Below are 22,115 nucleotides of genomic sequence, written 5' to 3' on the forward strand. Positions count from 1 at the left end.
GAACCTGGGAGGCCGAGCAGCCGGGCAGAGGTTCCCGACGGCCATTGGCTGCGGCGGCGCCGTGACATCAGCGCGGAGGGGCGCGCGGGGAGGGCGCGGGCGGGGCCTGGAAGGGGAGTGTCCTGGCTGCTCGCAGCCCCGAAAGCCCGAGAGCCAGAGGGAAACAAACGCCGGCGCTGACAGGGGCCACCAGCCCCGCCGCCGCGCGGAGCCACGGAGGGGACAGCGCAGCCGCCCCGGCCCGGCGCTCTGGTCTCCGGGGACCGAGGTAGGCGACGTGCACGCGCCCCTGGCTGTGGCAGCCCCCTTCGCGCCGGGAGGCCTGGGTGGGCTCAGCTCCGGGGGCTCGAACCCCCTGTGGGGCGGAGAGGATCGAAGAAGCTGGGGGTGCGGGGCCGCGGGGCGGGGAGAAGGGCGCCGAGTCCCCAGTTCTTGGCGCTCGCGCTTCTTTCCGCGCCCGCCGCGGTGCCTGGACCCGGAGCCGCGCACCCAGTGTCCTGGCAGAGCGGGATGTGCGGGCGGGGGGGTAGCAGGGAGCCGGGCGCGGCGTCGCCGGGACTCGATTTCCTCTCTCCACGCTGCAACTCGCTGGCCTGGCCGAGGGCGCCGCTGGGGGCGCTGGGGGCGCTGGAGGCGAGTTTTAAAGGGCCCCCCTCCCAGGAATGGGGTGTGTGTCGGTGTGGGCTGGAGCGCAGCCATCGGCGGCTGGCGGCCCGCGGTCTCCCCGAAGGGGGCGTGTGTGCGCCCGGAGTTCTCCATGAATAAGAACCGAATTATCCGCCTGTTCGGGCGGAGGCGTGTACACACCTCGCTCTCGTACACACACTACAGCACACGCCGCCCAGGGTCACCCTGCCGGGAAGAGAGATGGACGGAGCTGCCTGGAAGGGAATGGCCGAAGGAGCAAACGTTCCCCTGTCCCCCACCCCCGCCCCGCGAAGCCTTCCCTCCCACGCCGGGCTCCAGCCCCGCCCGCTCCCTCGGAAGCCCCCGAGGCCGAGGCGCCTCCCGGCCGGGTGAGGCCCAACCAAGCCGCCGGCCCCTTTGAAGCCGGGGTGACTGACGGCCTTGCATCGGGTCGGTGCGTCCAGATCTCAGCGCGCTCCGCCGGGTCGCAGGCGGGAGCGGCTGGTTAATGATTTAATCGCCCGCTTGGGGCGGGTGCGCGCAGATCGGCCGTCCCCGGCCCCGCCCCCTTCCCGGAGCGCCCCCAGCCGGGGTTACAAAACTGCCCCCTGCCCCGGGCGCGTCCCCCAGGAGCCGTCCTGCCCGCGGGGATCCCTGCCGCTGGTGAGTGCCCGGGTCGGGAGGGCTGGAAAGCTGGGCGGGAGCCAGGGCTGTGGCTGAGCCGGCTTCCTGGGAGCGGACTGAAGTACGTGTGTGTGTGTGTGTGTGTGTGTGAGCGCGAGCGAGCGAGAGAGACGGGGGGAGGGGTGCTCTCAGCTAACTCAAACCAGGTTCCTTGTGTTTTCCCAGTGACTGCGGCCTGGGCTTTGGAAGTTTTCTTTTTCTCCCTGGGAGAATGGAGGGGAAATCCAACGCCCTTTTCTTTTCTTGTTGCCTCTGGAACTTCTCTCTCTCCACGACTCCCACCCCTTGCAACCTGACCAGATCCCGCATCCCTTGCTGGGTGCCCGGTGCCCGCTGTCTGACCGGGTCGCTGAGCAGCTGGATCCCAGTAGAGTCCTTTGGGAGCCCCTTCGCTGCGAGGCCCCCTGCCCTCCCCGGAGGGGCCCGGGTGCCGGAGGGAGAATCTCTCCCCTCCGAACCCCAGCAGCCATCTGGACCAGAGAAAGGTCCCATCCGGCGAGTGTAAACAATGAGGGGCGGGTGACAGGGGCCTCCTGCGAGGCAACTTCTTTGGCAATCTGGGTTTCCAGTAACTCCCGAAGCCCCCGCCTCCTTCTGAGGCTGGGGTGGAGGAGGGACCACCAGCAGGATGGACTGAATTTTAAGAGAACAAAGAACAGGCCACAAAGGAAGGGACTGCTGAGCTTCGGATTTCTCCTAGAACCCCCGGCAGCCCCAGGGCTCCTGAGGCAATAACGGGGCGTCCACCAGGATCTCCTGAGGCTCCATCTCTGCTGGGAAGCCGGTCCCTGCCGAGTGTGGGGGTACCTTGCGGGTTCCTGCTCTGTCAGCTGCCCTGTGTGAGCTGCCCATGTGGCTGACTGATTAGCGGGGTGGTTTATCTCCTCTGAACTTGGACTTTGCCTCTCCACTCCTAGAAGACAGCTGCTGCTTCCCACAAGGGGGGTTCAGTGAATCTGGGGAGGTCCCAAGTGGATTCCCAGGCATCCTGGTGGTGCCCTGTAGGGACTAGGAGGGGGCCCTTGGGATCATGTGGACGGTGGTTCTGGGGTGAGTCACAGCGCCTCCCCTCCGAAATCTCCCTGAGGTCCTAGGGTCACCGAGCATGGAGGGCGGCTTGTCCTGCTCTGCTGTACAGACTAGGCCCCGGCTTTGAGCGATTCTTCCATTTTCTAGGGTTTCCACCTCCCTCTCTTTTGATTCCTCTTATCTTGCCCACCCACCAATGCTTGCCCCACCCCTTGTACCCTGTCTCCACTGCTGCTGCCTCTGGAACCTGGCAGTGCCTCACACGACTGAAGACCAGGGAGTCACCAGCAAAGAGGGGGGTCTCATATTTAAAGCCGGGTCAGGGGAGCAAGTGTTGACCTGGGAGAGGGATCTCACACCATTCTTTTGATTTTTAAAATAATTTGTATTTATTTGAGACAGGGTCTTGGTCTGTTGTCCAGGTGGCAGTGCAGTGACATGGTCAACGCTCACTGCGGGCTGGACCTCCTGGGCTCAAGCGATCCTCCCACTTCAGCCTCCCGAGGAGCTGGGACTACTGGCGCCCACCACCACGCCCAGCTATTTTTTTGTAGAAGCGTGGTGTTGCCATGTTGCCCTGGCTGGTCTTGAACTCCTAATCTCAAAGGATCTTCTCCCACTTAGGCCTCCCAAAGTGCTGGGCTTAGAGGTATGAGCCACCACACCTGGCTGACCTTTCTTTATGAGTGCGGAGCTTTTCCAGAAGGGTCTCAGGTTAGCGGTGGCCCAGGGCTTCCAACCCCTTCCACCCCTTTGGAGTGACTGATTTCTGTGGCCAGGACCGTCTGTGCGCAGGTGTGGCTGAAAGGTGTTTGATGTTGGCCCCTCCCCTTCTCCCTCCCCTACCCCACCCCCACGTTTGGATTGGGTTCCAGTTGAAGAAGTCAGAAGCCAGAGCAGCCAGGGTTGCGCTTGGGTGGCAGTATAAGTCTAGCCTTCTGTGTTCTCATTCTGGTTCTGCAGACTCAGAGGAGCTTGTCCCTGTTGGGAGAGGGAGGAGTCCATCCCTTGGAGGAATGGGGAGCTGGATTGATGCCAGAGATAAGGCTTGTGGGCGGAGGGAGAAGGGTTGAGCAATCTTGCCCTGGAAACAGAGCTGACCTGAGCTCTGCTTAGGCCTTCTGACCTACGTACTGGAGGCTGTTTCTCAACCATGAGGAAAAGAACTGAATTCTGGAGCTGGGGACACTTTGAGGGGTCATCCAGCAGAGTGTCCTGAAGGTCACTTCCAGCCAGTGCTTCTGGGGTGCTCCAGGAAGGCGAAGCCCATGCCTGCCCTCTTTGGGCAGGGAACTGGATGGTGGTGCTGGAAGGTGCTGGCAGGTGGCAGTGGACACAGCCCTTTATTGCTTGCACTGCGTTGGGAAGGAAATTCAGACATTAGGGCCGGGCACAGGGGCTCACGCCTGTAATCTCAGCACTTTGGGAGGCCAAGTCACTTGAGGTCAGGAGTTTGAGACCAGCCTGGCCAACATGGTGAAACCCCATCTCTACTAAAAATACAAAAATTAGCCAGGCGTGAGGCATGCACCTATAATCCCAGCTACTAGGGAAGCTGAGACATGAGCATTGCTTGAACCCGGGAAGCAGAGGTTGCAGTGAGCCGAGATCGCGTCACTGCACTCCAGCCTGGGTGATAGAGTGAGACTCCGTCTCAAAAAAAAAGAAGAAAAAGAAAAATTCAGACATTAGTTTCCCACATTCCCGCTCACTGTGCCCCTGAAGCTCCAGTTTAAACTGTGCCTCCTCGAGGAACCTTGGGCTTCCTTCCAGCTAAGTTACGTTGGAGTCTTCCCCCAGGCACTGCCAGCCTGCAGCCCTGGGCTCCATGCCAGGATGGCAATGCTGGCATCCAAAGCCCTCCTTTGCCAGAAACAGGGCACCTGGCCATCTCCACTCAGCCTCCATTCAAGCTGAGGAAGAGTCTCTGTTTTGGGACTCAGGTGAGCACAGTTTGAGGTGTGGTTGTGAATGAAGGCTTATAGTCTTACCCCACCTATAAGGAACTGCTCTGCACAGCTGGTGTTTCCCGTTTACCTCAAAGATGGAGTTGAGGGCATCTGAAAAAAACCAGTGTCAGGCAAGAAGGATCCCTGGATGTCTATGCTTGGTCAGAGCTGCTTCAGCCACCATCTTCTGCCTTGGCCGTCACTGTAGCGGAGGTTGTCTGGGGTAGCCTCCAGCCTCCCAGGGTGAGACTCTAGGTTCTCCTTTTGCCTGGGCCCCTGCAGTTCCGGCAGTTACTGAGCTTGGTCTGGAGATCCCAGCTTTGATTCTCCAAGTGTGCCAACAAAGCCAGGTTCTGTGTTCCAGCTGCTCTTCCCTGCCTGCCCTTCCTCTCCACCTCGGGTCCTCACTCAGGCAACCCTTCTTCTTTCCTTAGACTGTTGCCTCTGACCCAGAAGCATCAGAAAGGGAACTGTTCCCCACACCATCCTGGAACTGGGTTTAAGGCTTTGTCAAATGGTACAAGAAGTAGACAGCTCAAGAGAGCCTAAAAAGCACCTAGGGGAGCCGGGCGCGGTGTAATCCCAGCACTTTGGGAGGCCGAGGCGGGTGGATCACGAGGTCAAGAGATCGAGACCATCCTGGTCAACATGGTGAAACCCTGTCTCTACTAAAAATACAAAAAATTAGCTGGGCATGGTGGCTCGTGCCTGTAATCCCGGCTACTCGGGAGGCTGAGGCAGGAGAATTGCCTGAACCCAGGAGGCGGAGGTTGCGGTGAGCCGAGATCGCGCCATTGCACTCCAGCCTGGGCAACAAGAGCGAAACTCCGTCTCAAAAAAAAAAAAAAAAAAAAAAAGCACGTAGGGGCTTATAGTATGCTTTGTGGATACCTCTAAGGAGAACCTGGTTAGGTCCAAAGGATCAGGTTATATTTTATTGGGGATTGATCATGTTGAAGTTTTGTGCATTATTTTTTGTTTTGAGACAGGGTTTTGCTCTGTTTCCCAGGCTGGGGTGCAGGGGCGTGATCACAGCTCACTGCAGCCTCAAACTCCTGGGCTCAAGAGATCCTCCCACCTCAGCCTTGAGTAACTGAGACTACAGACATTTGCCACCATGCCTGGATATTTTTTAAATTTTTTTTAAGAGATGGGGTCTCACTATGCTGCCCCGGCTGGTCTCAAGCTCCTGGGCTCAGGTGATCCTCCCGCCCTCTGCCTCTGCCTCCCAGTGTGCTGAGATTTCAGGCATGAGCCGTGAGACATTTTTGGCGCCTGGCCTGCGCATTATTTGTTGCTAGTAGCACCCAGGGTCCTGCAAATTCCTGAGTTATCTTTTACCCTTATCCTAGGGAGGAATGGAGGAGCTTCTCTTTTTTCCCACTTCCACCTCACCATCTTGTCTGAGAGAAGCCAGACTCCTCCCTCTGGCATCATTAAAGGTTAAAAGGTGACGCCATGAGGGAACTCAGATCAGGAAAGAAACCAGATCCGAGGGTTTCCTGCCCCCACTCCTGGCGGAGACCACAGAGGGAGGGCAGAATCTCTTCCTGGGCTTCAGCAGCTTGGAGGTCCCTTCCGCTGCATCAGATAATCCTGGGAACTCCAGCACTTTGGAAAGGGTCAACTCATTATCTCAGCCCTTATCTTACATTGCAGACTTTTGATTTAGGTGGCCTCTGGTGGGTGTTCTCTATGAAGTTTGGGAAGTGACAGTGGCTAGAGTGTCACTGGGTGTGACAGCATCATCTTTATAGCACATGTGGAATAGTGCTCACCCCTAGCGCAGCACTTGGGAGGCACATAATGTTACCAATTTCTCTGAGAGATAATAGGGAAAGTGAGACACAAATAACTTGCCCCACATGGCAGGCCAGCTTGTGACCCAGGGAGTGGGGTCTTTGTCCCTGAGCTCCAGCAGGGCCAAGATGCAAGGTTTGCCTGCCTGCTCTCGAAGGAGTTTAGATCTGCCAGTCTCCCTCTGGAGACCCCCAGGTGTCCTTGAAATTCCCACTTCTCAGCCAAGCACTCTTAGGAGAGGCAAAGTGAAACCACACAAGGCCTGGCAGATCTGATTTCAAGCACAGCTCTTTCTTTTTTTTTTTTTTTTTTTTTTGAGATGGAGTTTCGCTCTTGTTACCCAGGCTGGAGTGCAGTGGCGCGATCTCGGCTCACCGCAACCTCCGCCTCCTGGGTTCAGGCAATTCTCCTTCCTCAGCCTCCTGAGTAGCTGGGATTACAGGCACGTACCACCATGCCCAGCTAATGTTTTGTATTTTTAGCAGAGACGGGGTTTCACCATGTTGACCAGGATGGTCTCGATCTGTTGACCTCGTGATCCACCCGCCTCGGCCTCCCAAAGTGCTGGGATTACAGGCTTGAGCCACCGCGCCCGGCCTTAAGCACAGCTCTTTCTTCTGCGACCCCCGAGCAGGAGGGAGGCACCCTGCTGTCCAGTAGTAGCACTGCTCCCAGAGGAGGAGGGCCTGGCCTGTGTGGGGGCAGTGGGATCCCCCACCGGGCATCCATCCTGCCTGGCCCAGATCTTCCCTCTGCTGGTGGCTGGCGTGGGAAGCACGCATTTCCAGGAAGTGCCCTGTAATCCAGTGAAGTTGCCGGATGTCCTTGAGTCACTGGCTCCTCATCGTCTTGACTCCTCCATTGTCGCTTCCGGTCACTCCCAGGTCCTGGCTCCTTTTTATTCCCCTCTCTGTGCTGTTTCTAATTCCCAGGAGGTGAGGAAAGGTTTCTCCTTCACCTCCGGCCAACCTCCTTCCCCCTGCCCAAAGCCTGTGGTTCTGGGGTGAGGGTGAGGTTAAGGATGAGGTGAGTGCAGGAATGAAGATGAAGGAGACAAAAAGGGTGGCCAATTCTCAGCCCACAAGGAGCAGGGGGCTTCCCTGGGTGGACGTGGGGTGCTGGGCTGTGGTCTGTATTTCCCAGGATTAATCTACACATTCCCTGGAGCAGTGGGGAATGAGGTGCCCAGACCACAGATATGTTAACCTGTTGTGTGCAAAACTGCATATCCTGTGCTCTCAGGCATCCATAGCCTTTTTCAGCTTTCCCAGGCTTGAGCCCCAGGGATGCTTATGATCCACCCCCTCCCCCTCCCCCTGCTGATGTTCCTTATGGTGGAGTGGAAAAAACCCAGCGCCCAGCACATCTGGATTCTTGTCTCTCTCTGTCCTTACCAACTGTGTGACTCGGGTGACTCATGTGCCCCTCTAAGCCTCAGTTCTCTTATCTGCAAGCCAGGGATGGTAATGATAACTCCGTGGGATCGCTGGGAAGAACACATGAAATAAAGTCTTTCAAATGCCCAGGACTGTGTATTACCACAGAGTTTAAAGAAAGGCAGGCTCTGGTGGCTCATGCCTGTAATCCCAGCACTTTGCAAAGCAGAGGCAGGAGCATGGCTTGAGCCCAGGAGTCTGAGGTTACGGTGAGCCATGACTGCACCGCTGCACTGAACTCTAGTCTGAGGGACAGAGCGAGAGAGACCCTATCTCAGGAAAAAGAAGGAAAAAAGAGGTGGTTTAATCAAAATGAAGCATCTAACACAATGCCTGGTGCAGAGGAGAAAGCTCAACAGAACAAAAGTTTTGTTCTCATATTTCCTCCATGACCTATGGCCCAGGAATAGTTACTGCAGAGAGTCTGGGGAGGGGCCTACCGCTGAGGCTAGGTAGGGTCTAGAATAGTATTTCCCAGAGTGGGTTCCTCGGTGCACAGCCTTGCTATCTGTTGGGATCCACATGGGGAGACGTTACTCCAGAGCGTTCTTGATAATGAGTCACCATTTAAACTAGACTAGACTCCTTATGCTAGATCTTCCAGCAATTAAAGGGTAAATTATTTTAAGCCATAGTGTATTTTCCCATAACTTAGCCTGGCTGAGTGAGTTATTGGCATCATTTTCCCATAAACTGTTAAGAATCGTGAATTCCTTAAGGTGGTGAATACTTGTGTGAGATTCAAATCACAGTGAGCAGGATGATCAGTAGGAGTAGCCCCAGGATGGTGCTGTCAGTAGGAGTGTGGCAGTAGTCACATATGGAACTTTATGCTTTCTAGGAGCCATGTTTTTAAAACTAAAGAAAGAGGAAATTAATTTTTTTTTTTTTTTTTGAGACAAAGTCTTACTCTGTTACCCAGTCTGGAGTGCAGTGGCATGATCTCAGCTCACTGCAACCTCCGCCTCCTGGGTTCAAGTGATTCTCCTGTCTCAGCCTCCCGAGTAGCTGGGATTACAGATGCACACCACCACACCCATCTGATTTTTTTGCTGTTGTTGTTTGTTTGTTTTGAGACAGAGTCTTACTGTGTCACCCAGGCTGGAGTGCAATGGCTCAGTCTCAGCTTACTGCAACCTCCGCCTCCTGGGTTCAAGCAATTCTCCTGCCTAAGCCTCCCGTTGCTGGGACAGGTGCCCACCACCACACCCAGCTACTTTTTGTATTTTTAGTAGAGACAGGGTTTCACCTTGTTGGCCAGGCTTGTCTCGAACTCCTGACCTCATGATATGCCCGCCTCAACCTCCCAAAGTGCTGGGATTATAGGCGTGAGCCACCACGTCCAGCCTAATTTTTGTATTTGTAGTAGGGACAGGGTTTTACCATGTTGGCAAGGCTGGGCTCCAACTCCTGACCTCAGGTGATCCACCCCAAAGTGCTGGGATTATAGGTATGAGCCATTGCACCCAGCCAAATTTTTTTTTTTTTTTTTTTTTTTGAGATGGGGTCTCACTCTGTCACCCAGGCTGGAGTGCAGTGGCACCATCTCAGCTCACTGTAACCTCTGCCTCCTGGGCCTAAGTGACCCTCCCAACTCAGCCTCCCAGGTAGCTGGGACCACAGGCTAGAGCCACCACACCGAGCTAATTTTTTGTAGAGACAGGGATTCGCCATGTTGCCCAGGTTGGTCTCAAACTCCTGAGCTCAAGCGATCTGCCCACCTCGACCTCCCAAAGTGCTGGGATTACAGGCGTGACCCACCATGCCTGGCTGGGGAAATTAATTTAAATAATATGTTGTATTTATTTAACCTAGTACATCCAAAATATTTTCGTGTCCATGTAATCGTAAAACCATGAATGAGATATTTTCCATTACTGTTTATAGGAAGACTTCCAAATCCAGTGTGTATTTTATACCTGTAGCATGTGTCAGCTTGGATGCTAAATTTCATAAATACTAGATCAATACTGGAATTTTATAAAATTTACAGTTGAAAATGTAGATTCACATACTCTGGTTGTTCCAAACATATTTAAGTTTTCCAGTAACTGAGTCAATTATCAGTTGCTTGTTTGTTTTTTCAGACAGAGCTCACTCTGTCATGCAGGCCCAGGCTGGAGTGCAATGGTACGATCTCTGCTCACTGCAACCTCCGCCTCCCAGGTTTAAGTGATTCTCCAGCCTCAGCATCGCCAGTAGCTGGGATTATAGGCATGTGTCACTATGCCCAGCTAATTTTTGTATTTTTAGTAGAGATAGGGTTTCACCATGTTGAACAGGCTGGTCTCGAACCCCTGACCTCAAGTGATCCATCCTCCTTGGCCTCTCAAAATGCTGGGATTACAGGCATGAGCCACCATGCCCAGCCGGTTATCAGCTTCAAATGTAAAATAATTGAAATAAAAAATTCTGGCCAGGTTGTGGCTCATATCTGTAATTCCAGCTCTTTGGGATTACACTTGAGGCCAAGAATTTTATTTTATTTTATTTTTATTATTTTTTGAGACGGAGACTCACTGTGTCGCCCAGGCTGGAAGGCAGTGGTGCAATCTCGGCCCACCACAACCTCAGCTTCCGGGGTTCAAGTGATTCTCCTGCATCAGCCTCCTGAGTAGCTGGGATTATAGGTGCCTGTCATCATACCCGGCTAATTTTTTTTTTAAGTAGACACGGGGTTTCACCATGTTGGCCAGGCTGGTCTCAAACTCCTGACCTCAGGTGATCCACCTGCCTCAGCCTCCCAAAGTGCTGGGATTACAGGTGTGAGCCACCATGCCCAGCTGAGGCCAGGAATTTTAAGACTCACCTGGGCAACACAGTGAGACCGTCATCTCTTAAAAAAAAAAAAAAAAAGAATAGTGAGACACAGTGGTGCACACCTGTAGTCCCAGCTACTCTTGAGCTGAGGTGGGAGGATCACTTGAGCCTAGGAGGTTAAGGCTACAGTAAACTGTGAACATGCCACTGTACTCCAGCCTAGTTAACAGAGTGAGACCCTGTCTCAAAAAAATTAAATTAAAAATTTAGTTTCTTAGTCACACTAACCACATGTTAAGTACTCAGTACCCTTATGTGGCTTATGGCTGCTGGATTAGATGCCCGAGGTTTAGGATATCACTGTAAATGCCAGAAACAGAGATGTTTCATGTCAGTGGTATTATTCAACATTGTATTGGCAGTGTAGCAAAAAGAAAAAAAAGATAATGAGGAATGGAGGAGGCAAAATTATTATTAGTTGCAGATGATGAGCTTATCCACTTGCAAAGCCCAAATGATTCAATCATATAGTGGATTAGAGAATGTAAGACAATATAAGCTTGGTGGAGTGGCCATTAAATATATTGGGGGGTAAAAAAACGTAGCTTCCTGGCTGGGTGCAGCAGCTCACACCTGTAATCCCAGCACTTTGGGAGACTGAGGCAGGTGGATCACCTGAGGTCAGGAGTTCGAGACCAGCCTGGCCAACATGGTGAAACCCCGTCTCCACTAAAAATACAAAAATTAGCTGGTTGTGGTGGCTCATGCCTGGAGTCTGAGGCACAAGAATTGCTTGAACCTGGGAGCCAGAGGTTGCAGTGAGCTGAGATCACGCCATTGCACTCCAGCCTGGGCAATACAGTGAGACTCAGTATCAAAAAAAATTAGCTGGACGTGATGGCGCGTGCCTATAGTCCCTGCTACTCGGGAGGCTGAGGCACAAGAATCACTTGAACCCGAGAGTGAAAGGTTGCAGTGAGCTAAGCTCACACCACTGCATTCCAGCCTGGGGGGGACAGACTCCCAAGAATGTATCATCTGGAAGTAGTTAAGGATATGCATAATTATCTGAAAGGACCCTACAGAGTTTCAACTGAAGATGGAAACAACCTTGCAGTGCAGTGCCTGACTGGATGTAAAAATCAGATATTAAGACTTAATTTAAAACAATGTAGCCTAATTTATTACCATGTAAATATTTTGACCCAGCTGTGAACAATAGTTGGCTTTATTTATCCATCTACAAGGGAACATGCTGTTTGTGTACTAAGGGGGAAAGTGTCTAAATTATCACTCTCCGATAGAGGTCGTAGGCAAGTGCCATACATAATTTATATTTTAATAGTTACATTTTAACAAGAGGAAATAGATGGTACATTTTATTTGACTCACTGTACTCAAAATATTATCATTTTAACACATTATCAGTACAAAAATATGAGATATTTTATGCATCCTCTTTTTTATATTAAATCTTAAAAGTCCAGTGTGTATTTTCCACTTGAGCACATATCCATTTGGACTTGCCACATTTATTGTTAATTTATTTTTTATTTTTTTGAAACAGAGTTTTGCTCTTTTTTTGCCCAGGCTGGAGTACAATGGTGCAATCTTGGCTCACTGCAGCCGCCACCTCCCGGATTCGAGCACTTCTTGTGTCTCAGCCTCCCGAGTAGCTGGGTCCACAGGCGCACACCACTGTGTCTGGCTAGCTTTATATTTTTATTCGAAATAGCATTTCACCATGTTGGCCAGGCTGGTCTCGAACTCCTGACCTCAGGTGATCTGCCTGCCTCAGCCTCCCAAAGCGCTGGAATTACAAGCGTGAGCCACCTTGCCCGGCCTATTTTTTATTTTTCTGTATTTATTTTTATTTGTATCAATATACGGAGTACAAGTATAGTTTTGTTACACGGATATATTGTCTAGTGTGAAGTCTGGGTTCCTAGTGTAACCTTCACCCAACCATTTACATTCCACCCATTAAGTAACTTCCCATCCCTCACCGGGCTCCCACCCTCCGAATCTCCAGTGTTTATTATTCCACACTGGCCACATTTCAAGTGCTCAAAAAGCCACATGTGGCTAGTGGACAGTGGAGGGTCAATTATTGTTAACCCATAGGGAGATGGCAGAGAGTGGAAATAGCTGGGAGGTCCTAGTGTGCATGATTGCTTTCCTCCTTGTCCTGGTCACTCTGTGAACCCTGCTCTCCCTGATTCACCCCCGCTTCCCATTAGACTCTTCCCTCCCTGCCTCACGCCCAGTAGGGATACCTGGAGAATGGGCACTGTCTTATAGCTTGGAGGTGGCAGGGGGTGGGGGGGGGACACTTCATGAAATCTGGGACCTTGCCACTTTCTCTTCTTTCAAGAAGGGGCCACCAAAGTAGAGGATGTCCGGGAAATGGGATGTGCCCCAGGGTGGCTGTGCAGTGGCACCTTTCCATCGAGGAGCCTGGCATGGATTGGCATGCAGGCAGTGAGGTTAGGGCAAACGGTGTTGGGTGCAGGTTCTGGTCTTTCTTCTTGGGAGCTGGAATAACCAAGGAATACCAGATGGGGTTTGGACAGAGCAGACACGAACACACTAGAAGCGTGTGAGGCCTTTTTGAGACATAGGCCTAGCGCTGATCTACTCCTGACTATGCCGGCAGAGTCCTGGCTTCGGGGTCCTCCCTACCCCTCGCCTCCCAGAAAACCAGAACATGGGGAGTTCCTGGGTAAGGGAAATCTCCTTTGAGGAGGCTTCAAATACAGCCATGCCTGAGGATACAGCTTTAATGGGAGTCTTAACTCCAAGAGTCTTAGGTTAGCCGGCTCCCAGACCCACCCTACCCCACCTCTCCACGTGCACATCCTCAGCTGCAGACCCTGCATAGGCCAGGCAGCATCACCTCATGGAAAATCACATGCTCCAAGCCCTGCCAGAAATGGGCTCAAATCACCACTTAAAAGTTGTGAGAGGCTGGGTGTGGGGTGCAATGGTTCATGTTTGTGATCCCACGCTTTGGGAGGCTGAAGCAGAAAGACCACTTGAAATTAGGAGTTCTAGAGCATCCTGGGCAACATAGCAAGATGCCATCTCTACAAAATATATATATTTAATAAGCCAGGCATGGTAGTGCCCACCTGTGACCCCAGCTACTTGGGAGATTGAGGCTGGGGAGGATCCCTTGAGCTCAGAAAGTTGAAACTGCCGTGAGCCATGATAGGACCCCTACACTCCGGCCTGGGTGACAGAGCCATGCCATGTCTCAAAAAAAAAAAAAAAAGGCAGTGAGATGTGAGAGTGGGTAAAATAATTCACTCCATCTAAGCTTCTGTTTCCCTTTCTTTAAAATAGGGGCAATCATGGCAGCCTCCTTGCCAGGTTGCTTTGAGGTTCAAGGGCATAAATTTATGTTGTCCTCAGTACAATGCTTGGCACGCAGCGGATCGCGGTGAATGAGAGCTGTTGAGTGAGGAGGTACACTGGAGGGATGGTAGGAGGGGACCGCGGAGCGTGTTTCTCTGACTCTTGGAGCTAAGACTCTCTTTAGTGCCTTCCCCATTAGAGATCTAACGCCAGGGATGATCTAATTCTACACACAGCTTGGCAGTCGGCCGTCGGCTGCCAAGCCAGCGGTCGCTGGAGCCCCTGGATGCTGGTTGCCCTCGTGTGACCCCTTCTTGTCTTCTCTGCTCCCTTGCAGTGACAGCCTAGCCAAGATGGGGCTGTAGAAGTAAAACCTTCACCTGTGCAGGATATCTCTGAGAGGATCTCACTGTTGTGTGGGAGGCTGGCCTCCAGCTCGGAGCTTCAGTGTCACTGGAAACAGGCCGACCTCCGGTGGGGTGGGAGTGATGCTCATCACCCATCTCCTGCTCAGCTGGGGAAGCTTAAGCATCAGGAAGCAGCTGTTGGAGAGTGAGTTGTGTTCTTTGAGAGGGTCCCGATCTCCCCATGTCCCCTGACATCAGGTTGTTAAAGGTTGCCTGCTTCCTCCTCCCAGACAACTTAGAATACTACAACGACCTATTAAACATGCCTGGCTTGTGGGTGATTTTGAGGGAGGCAGAGAGACAACAGATATCAGTGGGAGATTTTCAGACACGAGAGGCAGAGTGTGGATGGAGACCCGTCCTCCCTCCGTGCCGTTGGCATCTTGTGCTGGGATGTAGCTGCCGATCCCAGAAAACTAGAAAGTCTTAAGTTGGTTTTGAAATGAATGCCTTTTCTTTAAACCTTTGATGCTTTGGGGTTTTTAAAAAATTTTTTCATTGAAACTATGTTAACTCATTAAAGGAAACCTTTTTTTTTTTTTTTTTTTTTAAAGGATAAGGCCAGGTGCAGTGGCTCATACCTGTAATCCCAACACTTTGGGTGGCCCAGGTGGGCAGATTGCTTGAGGTCAGGAGTTCAAGACCAGCCTGGCCAATGGGGAAACCCCATCTCTATTAAAAATACAAAAATTAGCCAGCTGTTGTGGTGCACACCTGTAATTCCAGCTTCTTTGGAGGCTAAGGCAGGAGAATCCCTTGAATCCGGGAGATGGAGGCTGCAGTGAGCCAAGATTGCACCACTGCATTCCAGCCTGGGCAACAAGAACAAAAAAAAAAAAAAAGCCACTTGGATTTAGAAAGACTACACCAACTTGTGTGTGTGTGTGTGTGTGTGTGTGTGTAAACTAAAACTTAATACATGGAACGGCAATAGACATGAATATAACCTATAAAAATGTGTGTGTGGAAGATACATACACGTCACACACAGATGACATATCCAGTGTTTGTCCTGTGATGGATGTCCCACACTTTTGATAGTGCATGGCTATTTAAGTGGATGGAGCCCTGGGGTGGGAATTAAACCCTGGCTCCAATCTGTGACCTGGGGCAAGTCCCTTAATTTGGTCTTTCCATCTTTGAAAGTGTGATCCCACCACACCCAGCTATTTTAAGGAAGTATTTGACACAGATACATAAATGGCACAGGAGTCACGATGGTGACATTGCATGTTCCCATCCTGCGTTTGGTTTTTTTGTTTTGTTTTGTTTTTTGAGGTAGTCTCACTCTGTTGCCCAGGCTGGAGTGCAGTGGTGCAATCTCAGCTTACCGTAACCTCCGCTTCCCAGGTTCAAGCGATTCTCCTGCCTCAGCCTCCTGAGTAACTGGGATTACAGGCACCCACCAGCACGCCTGGGTAATTTTTGTATTTTTAGTAGAGACGGGGTTTCACCAGGTTGGCCAGGCTGGTCTCAAACTCCTGACCTCAGGTGATCCGCCCGCCTGGCCTCCCAAAGTGCTGGTATTACAGGTCTGAGCTGCCACGCCTGGCCACTTTTTGTTTTTTGACTGTCACTACTCAGGCTCACAATATGAGGGCAGTGAGCTTTAACCTCCTTGCTCACACAGCACACTTCCAGATATAAGGGCTTTTGGTCAGGACATGTGAAGGAGCTAAAAGATCCCCAAGAGTACTAAAGTCAGCTAAAGCCACAACACAGCGGGCATTGAAGTCCTGCCTAGAACATGTAACCATGTGTGTCAAAGCAGTCACAGTTCTCTCCCATTCACTCAGCTGCCCTCAGCCCTGCCACAGTTTGAATGAAACAGTCTTCCGCCTTCCCTGGGCTTTCCTGACTTTGCAGGATAAGGCTGGCGAGTGTTCCAGAAAGTACTAGATTTTTCTCTGGTGACAAAAACCAGAGCCCCTCACCTCTGCGAGTTGTGGCCCATGTCCCACTGAGCCTCTTGCACAACCCCCTCCAGGGTGTCATTCCATCTGACAGGGCTTGTGTAGCAGAATGCCTCCTGTGTTTCAGCAAAATGAAGTTCTGCCTAGGGATAGGGTAGGCTGTCAGCCCCTCCTGTGAGAAGGGGCCATGCCCACCAGGCAAAACCTGGGAGGAATGCCCACGGCCGAGGCTGCCCCTGGAAGGCCTGGAGTCCCATTCAATCCTGTCTTTTCTGCACCCCCCCCCGCCCCCACCGTCTGGGCTCTCAGCAATTCCCAGTGTCTCTACCTCCAAAACGTGGCCTAAATATCTCCCACTGTGTCCTCCTCCTTCAAACCCACATCCTGGCCTCCATCCTCTTTGACCTGCATTTCTGCAACAGCCTCCTGACTGAATTCCATCTCCCCTCCTTCATTCCTCCAACGCCGGGATCTCCAGGAGTTTCCAAATACAGACTGAATCACCCGCCTGCTTACATACAGCCACTGGTTTCCTTGTGCCCCTAGAGTGACCTCCACACTCCTCACCAGGGCTGGGTGCAGTGGCTCACCCCTGTAATGCCAGCACTTTGGGAGGCCAAGGCAGGCGGATTGCTTGAGGCCAGGAGTTCGAGACCAGCCTGGCCGACATGATGAAACCCTGTCTCTAATAAAAATAAAAAAGTCGGCTGGGAGCGGTAGCTCACATCTGTAATCCCAGCACTTTGGGAGGCTGAGGCAGGCAGATCACCTGAGGTCAGGAGTTCAAGACCAGCCTGGCCAACATGGTGAAACCCTGTCTCTACTAAAAATACAAAAATTAACCAGGCATGATGACGGGTGTCTGTAATTCCAGCTAATTGGGAGGCCGAGGTGGGAGAATCGCGTGAACCTGGAGGCGGAGGTTGCAGTGAGCCGAGATGGCACCGTTACACTCCAGCCTGGGCAGTGGAGCAAGACTCCATCTTAAAAAAAAAAAAAAAATACAAAAGTTGCCGGGCATGGGGGTGCACACCTGTAATTCCAACTATTCAGGAGGCCGAGGCATGAGAATGGCTTGAACCCAGAAGACAGAGGTCATAGCGAGCTGAGATTGAGCCACTACACTCCAGCTTGGGTGACAGAGGAAGTCTCTGCCTCAAAATTTTTTTAAAAAATTATGACAGGGTGTGGTGGCTCACACTTGTAATCCCAGCTCTTTGGGAGGCTGAGGCAGGCAGATCCCCTAAGGTCAGGAGTTTGAGACCAGCCTGGCCAACATGGTGAAATCCCATCTCTACTAAAAATAAAAAATTCACCAGGCATGATAGCAGGTGGTTCCAGCCACTCGGGAGGCTGAGGCAGGAGAATCGCTTGAACCCAGGAGGCGGAGGTTGCAGTGAGCTGAGATCGAGCCACTGCACTCCAGCCTGGGCGACAGAGCAAGACTCCATCTCAAAACAAAAAAATTAAAACTAAAGCAAAACTCTTTATGTGGCCTGACAGGGAGGGCTCTGTGTAACCTGAGCCCTGGCTGTGTGGGTTTTTATTCTATTCCATTAATGCTGCAAGCTTGTTCCTACACCCAGGCATTTGTGTGCTGTTTCCTGTACCTGGGTTGCTTCTGAGCTGGCTGGTTCTTTCTCATCATTCATTTCTCAGCTCATGATGCTCCTTCCTCAGAGGGGCCTCCCCCAGACCCCCTGACTCCCACATTCACCCACCTCGCCCCATTTTCCTTGTTATGCGGAGCAATATGAGATACCGTTTTATTTATAGTTTTACACCTCCATTCAGCACCCCCAACGCTACACGTGTGCCCGGGAAAACAGCGTGCGATTTTCACTGCTCTGTCTCCAGGGCCTAGAAGAGTTTGTGAATATTGGTGGGTCTGCAGGAAGTCTTGGAGTGAACAGATGATGAGTGAAGGAATGAAGCCTCTTGTAGCCGATCCAAGTCACAACTAAAGTCATCATGCACTAAAAGCCCTCTGCTCTCTGGCCACATTGCCTGGACCTGGCATCGGGTGGTTGCTTAGAACAGCTAGGGGAAGGCCTTGTAGAGGGCATGCTGCCCAGCCACAGTGGCGGAGGCGGCGGTGGTGGGCGTAGAGGCATGTTGTGTACCCTGTACACTGGGGTGAACCACAGGGCAGCTTGAGAGAGTCACAGAGAGTGAGGCCGGCCTCGATGCCCAGTGAGAGCCCAGGTCTGACTCCTGCCTCAAGCCGAGCTGCCAGGGACAGCCACTGCCTGGGCACTTAGGGTAAGAAATGTTGGTTCCATGTGTCCTTCTGCCCTGGAACTGCTGGGCTGGCCAAGCTGGGAGGGCCAGGGAGGATGGGCGAAGGGTCCAGGCAAGGGTCATTTTCTGTAGTGCCAGGAACAGGGCTGAACTAATGGTGTGGTTAGTGTAGACCCAAGCAGGGGCCTGGCCTTACAGGGAGGGCTCCTTGCTCCCGCCTTAAAGGAAAGTTCTGTGGTCAGTGGGCTGAAGGTGGAGGAATCCGTTCCTCCAGAGGTTCGGGAGAGCTGGGAAGGGCTGTGAGCTGGGACCCATTTTCCCTCGCCCTGCCCAGAAAGTTGGATGTGGTTTCCGGGGTGGGGTGGGGTGTCCCGCCTGAGCAGGCTATGGGAAGTGCCTGCCCCTCATTGGGCAGCCTGTTTTAGCCACTTCCCCAGCGCTGAGTCACGGTGCTTCTGAACACCCCTCCCAGAGGCACAAGGAACACCCTCTGCCCTCCCAAACCACAGCTGCCCCCAGGACCGGCCCAGGCCTCTGGTGGGAGCAAGGACCCCCACTGCCTGCTTGTTCTAAAACTCCGTGTTCCAGCTCCTCACCTGGACGAGTGACTCCAAATCACTCATGGCCGGTGAAAGCAAGCTCTTGCTGGCCCTCAGTCCTGCTGCGTGGCCTGTCTAGTCTGAGCTCCAGAGATCCCAGCCTTGTACCCACCTCAGACTACAGGCACTGCAGCCCTCCTCGCTGGGGCAGTGGGACAGACGTGTGACTCCCTCTAGGCCCCAACTCTCTCAGGACCCTTCCTTGCTGGGCAGTTTTTTTTTTTTTCTTCTTTTTTTCTATTGAGACAGAGTCTCCCTCTGTCACCCAGGCTGGAGTGCAGTGGCGCAATCTCAGCTGACTGCAACCTCCGCCTCCCGGGTTCAAGCGATTCTCCTGCCTCAGCCTCCTGAGTAGCTGGAATTACAGGCATCTGCCACCATGCCTGGCTAATTTTTGTATTTTTAGTAGAGACGGGGTTTCACCATCTTGACCAGGCTGGTCTTGAACTCCTGACCTTGTGATCCACCTGCCTTGGCCTCCCAAAGCGCTGGGATTACAGGCGTGAGCCACTGCGCCCGGCCCCTTGCCAAGTATTGAAGATGGCTTTCCACAAGCCACAAAGTCTTGTTCCCACCCCCTCAGCGAGTGAGACCATGGCAACAGGCAGCACTGGATATGCCTATCCCTGTCTTTCTGGGGTGTGGGGTTGAACAAGATCCTGGAGATCCCAGGGCTAGCCCAGGATGGCTGTAATTTCAGCTGAGTTTCCCTGCTGTCCCCTCCGACCTACCTCTATAGTTCCACCTGCAAGGATGTGGTGGGGGCTGTGGCTAACAGGATGCGGGGAGCCGCCCACCCCTGTAGCCGTTGTGGCCAGGATATTTGTTGCCTCTGGGCAGCCACAGTGACCTGAAGCTTCTGTGGTGCGTCCTGGGAAGCCGAGTCTGTGGTTTTTTTTTTTTTTTTTTTTTCTTTCCTCTCTAATGAGCACATAAGATCACGAAATCACAGGGCCTGACATCACTCACAGGGTCTGGGGATTCTGGCTGTCGTGTTGAAACCTTTACACAGCTCTAGAGGCTTGCGCTACCGTGTTCCCACCTGGTTCTGACCATCCACGCCCCCTCCCTGCTTCCCTGTCTTTGTTGTTTACCTGGTGAGCACACCTGCCCTGTTTTCACCTGTGTGTTCTCACTCAAGGCTGCTGTTTCTCAACTGGGGCAGTTTTGCCTCCTGGGGAACATTGGGCAATGTCTTGAGACAGCATTGCTTGTTGTGAGTCGGGGAGGGATACCACTGGCATCTACTGTGTAAGAGACCAGGGACACCGCTTAACACCCAGCAGTGCACGGGGCAGTCCCGATGAGAAATTACCTGGCCCAAATATCAACAGTGTGGAATCTGCTCTAGGATGACACAAGAACCTTCCTGAAGCAGCAGTTGGGTCCCCCCGTCTCTGCACCTTGCCACCCAGCAGTGGGGAGGAGCACTCAGTGGCCGGGGGTCACTGACCAGCAACGCTGCCACCAGAGCTGGAGAAGGGCCTGGAGCGGGGTGAGGGGAGCCCTGGGCTCAAAGATCCAGCTTCTAGCTCAGCTCTGTTCCTCTGGGCTAAAAGCCTGGATAAGTCACTTCTCTTCAATAAACCTGTTTCCTCATCCATAAAGTGAAAGGGCAGCACTGAATATCCCCTCCAGTTCTTTGAGATTCCTGGATGCCGTGCGTAGAGCCAGGAGCTGGGGTGCAGGCAGGTGGAAGATGGGGTTCTCTCTCTTCCTGACTGGTACAGTAGAAGCCTGAAGGATTTGCCAGGACTGAAAGTTCGTTTGAAGCCTGGCCTTATTTCTTTCTATGCTCAGCATGACTAAGGTAGACCCTACCTTCTCTTTATTTTTCTTTTCTTTTCCTCTTTCTTTTTTTGAGACGGAGTTTCGCTCTTGTTACCCAGGCTGGAGTGCAATGGTGCGATCTCGGCTCACCGCAACCTCCGCCTGCTGGGTTCAGGCAATTCTCCTGCCTCAGCCTCCTGAGTAGCTGGGATTACAGGCACGCACCACCATGCCCAGCTAATTTTTTGTATTTTTAGTAGAGACGGGGTTTCACCGTGTTGACCAGGATGGTCTTGATCTCTTGACCTCGTGATCCACCCACCTCGGCCTCCCAAAGTGCTGGGATTACAGGCGTGAGCCACTGCGCCCGGCCTTCCTCTTTCTTTCTTTTTTATTTTTTTGAGACAGTCTCGCTGTGTTGCCAGGCGCCAGGCTGGAGTGCAATGGCACGATCTCGGCTCACTGCAGCCTCCACCTTCCCAGGTTCAAGCAATTCTCCTACCTCAGCCTCCTGAGTAGCTGGGACTACAGGCGCACGCCACCATGCCCAGCTAATTTTTGTGTTTTTAGTAGAGATGGGGTTTCACCATGTTGGCCAGGATGGTCCTGATCTCTTGACTTTGTGATCCGCCCACCTCAGCCTCCCAAAGTGCTGGGATTACAGGCGTGAGCCACCGCGCCCGGCCTTCTCTTTCTTTCACCTTCCTTTCCCTCCCCTTTTCCCTCCGTCTTTCCTTTCCTCCCTTTCTCCCTTCCTCCCTTCCTTCTTCCCTTCCTTCCTTTCCTCTCTCCCTCCCTCCCTCCCTCCCTGTTTTCCCCAGAGTTTTACCTAGGAGCCCATGGCTGACCAAGAGGGTCATATATGATATTCAGGGGTCAGCAAATTACAGTCCATGAGCCAAACCCAGCCTGCATTTGCTTTTTATAAATAAATATGTGGCTTTTTGGTGTTCTTTTTTTCTTCTTTTATTGGTTTATTACAATGGATAAAACTCTGGAATAGCCAAATGGAAGAACTGCATGAGGAGGCGTGGGGTCAGGTGTTGGGGCTGGGGAGCAGGGGGACGCCTCCTTCCCGGGGCCTGTATGTGCTCACCAACCCAGCAGTTCTCTGTAAATAAAATGTCATTGGAACATAGCCATACCTACTTGTTTACATGTTGCTATGGCTACTTTCTTTTTTTTTTTTTTTTTTTTTTTTTTTGAGACGGAGTTTCACTCGTTACCCAGGCTGGAGTGCAATGGCGTGATCTCGGCTCACCGCAACCTCCGCCTCCTGGGTTCAGGCAATTCTCCTGCCTCAGCCTCCTGAGTAGCTGGGATTACAGGCACACGCCACCATGCCCAGCTAATTTTTTGTATTTTTAGTAGAGACGGGGTTTCACCATGTTGACCAGGATGGTCTCGATCTCTTGACCTCGTGATCCACCCGCCTCGGCCTCCCAAAGTGCTGGGATTACAGGCTTGAGCCACCGCACCCGGCCTCTCTTTTCTTTTTTAAATGTTGTGTAGAGATAGAGTCTCACTGTGTTGCCCAGGCTGG

The 22,115-nt window shown here is 52.5% G+C and overlaps 1 protein-coding gene and 1 long non-coding RNA gene across 4 annotated transcripts in view; both read left to right on the forward strand.

The window, feature by feature from the left end:
* CDC42EP4 (CDC42 effector protein 4) overlaps window positions 1-22,115 on the forward strand; it is a 27,355-nt gene continuing 5,240 nt past the window's right edge. The window contains exon 1 of one of the 3 annotated variants that reach the window (XM_032241843.1): window positions 1-268. The gene's annotated coding sequence lies outside the window, so the exon portion shown is untranslated. Of the gene's footprint in view, window positions 269-697; window positions 1,291-17,449; window positions 18,225-22,115 lie in introns of those variants that run through there. The other 2 variants (XM_032241845.1, XM_032241846.1) reach the window with 2 other exon arrangements.
* LOC116525724 overlaps window positions 10,241-22,115 on the forward strand; it is a 19,108-nt gene continuing 7,233 nt past the window's right edge. The window contains exon 1 of the long non-coding RNA XR_004257791.1: window positions 10,241-10,288. This is a non-coding gene — a long non-coding RNA (uncharacterized LOC116525724). The remainder of the gene's footprint in view (window positions 10,289-22,115) is intronic.

Source organism: Sapajus apella, unplaced genomic scaffold (assembly GCF_009761245.1).
Source record: "Sapajus apella isolate SASKATOON/1434 unplaced genomic scaffold, GSC_monkey_1.0 scaffold48, whole genome shotgun sequence".
NCBI lineage: Eukaryota > Metazoa > Chordata > Mammalia > Primates > Cebidae > Sapajus > Sapajus apella.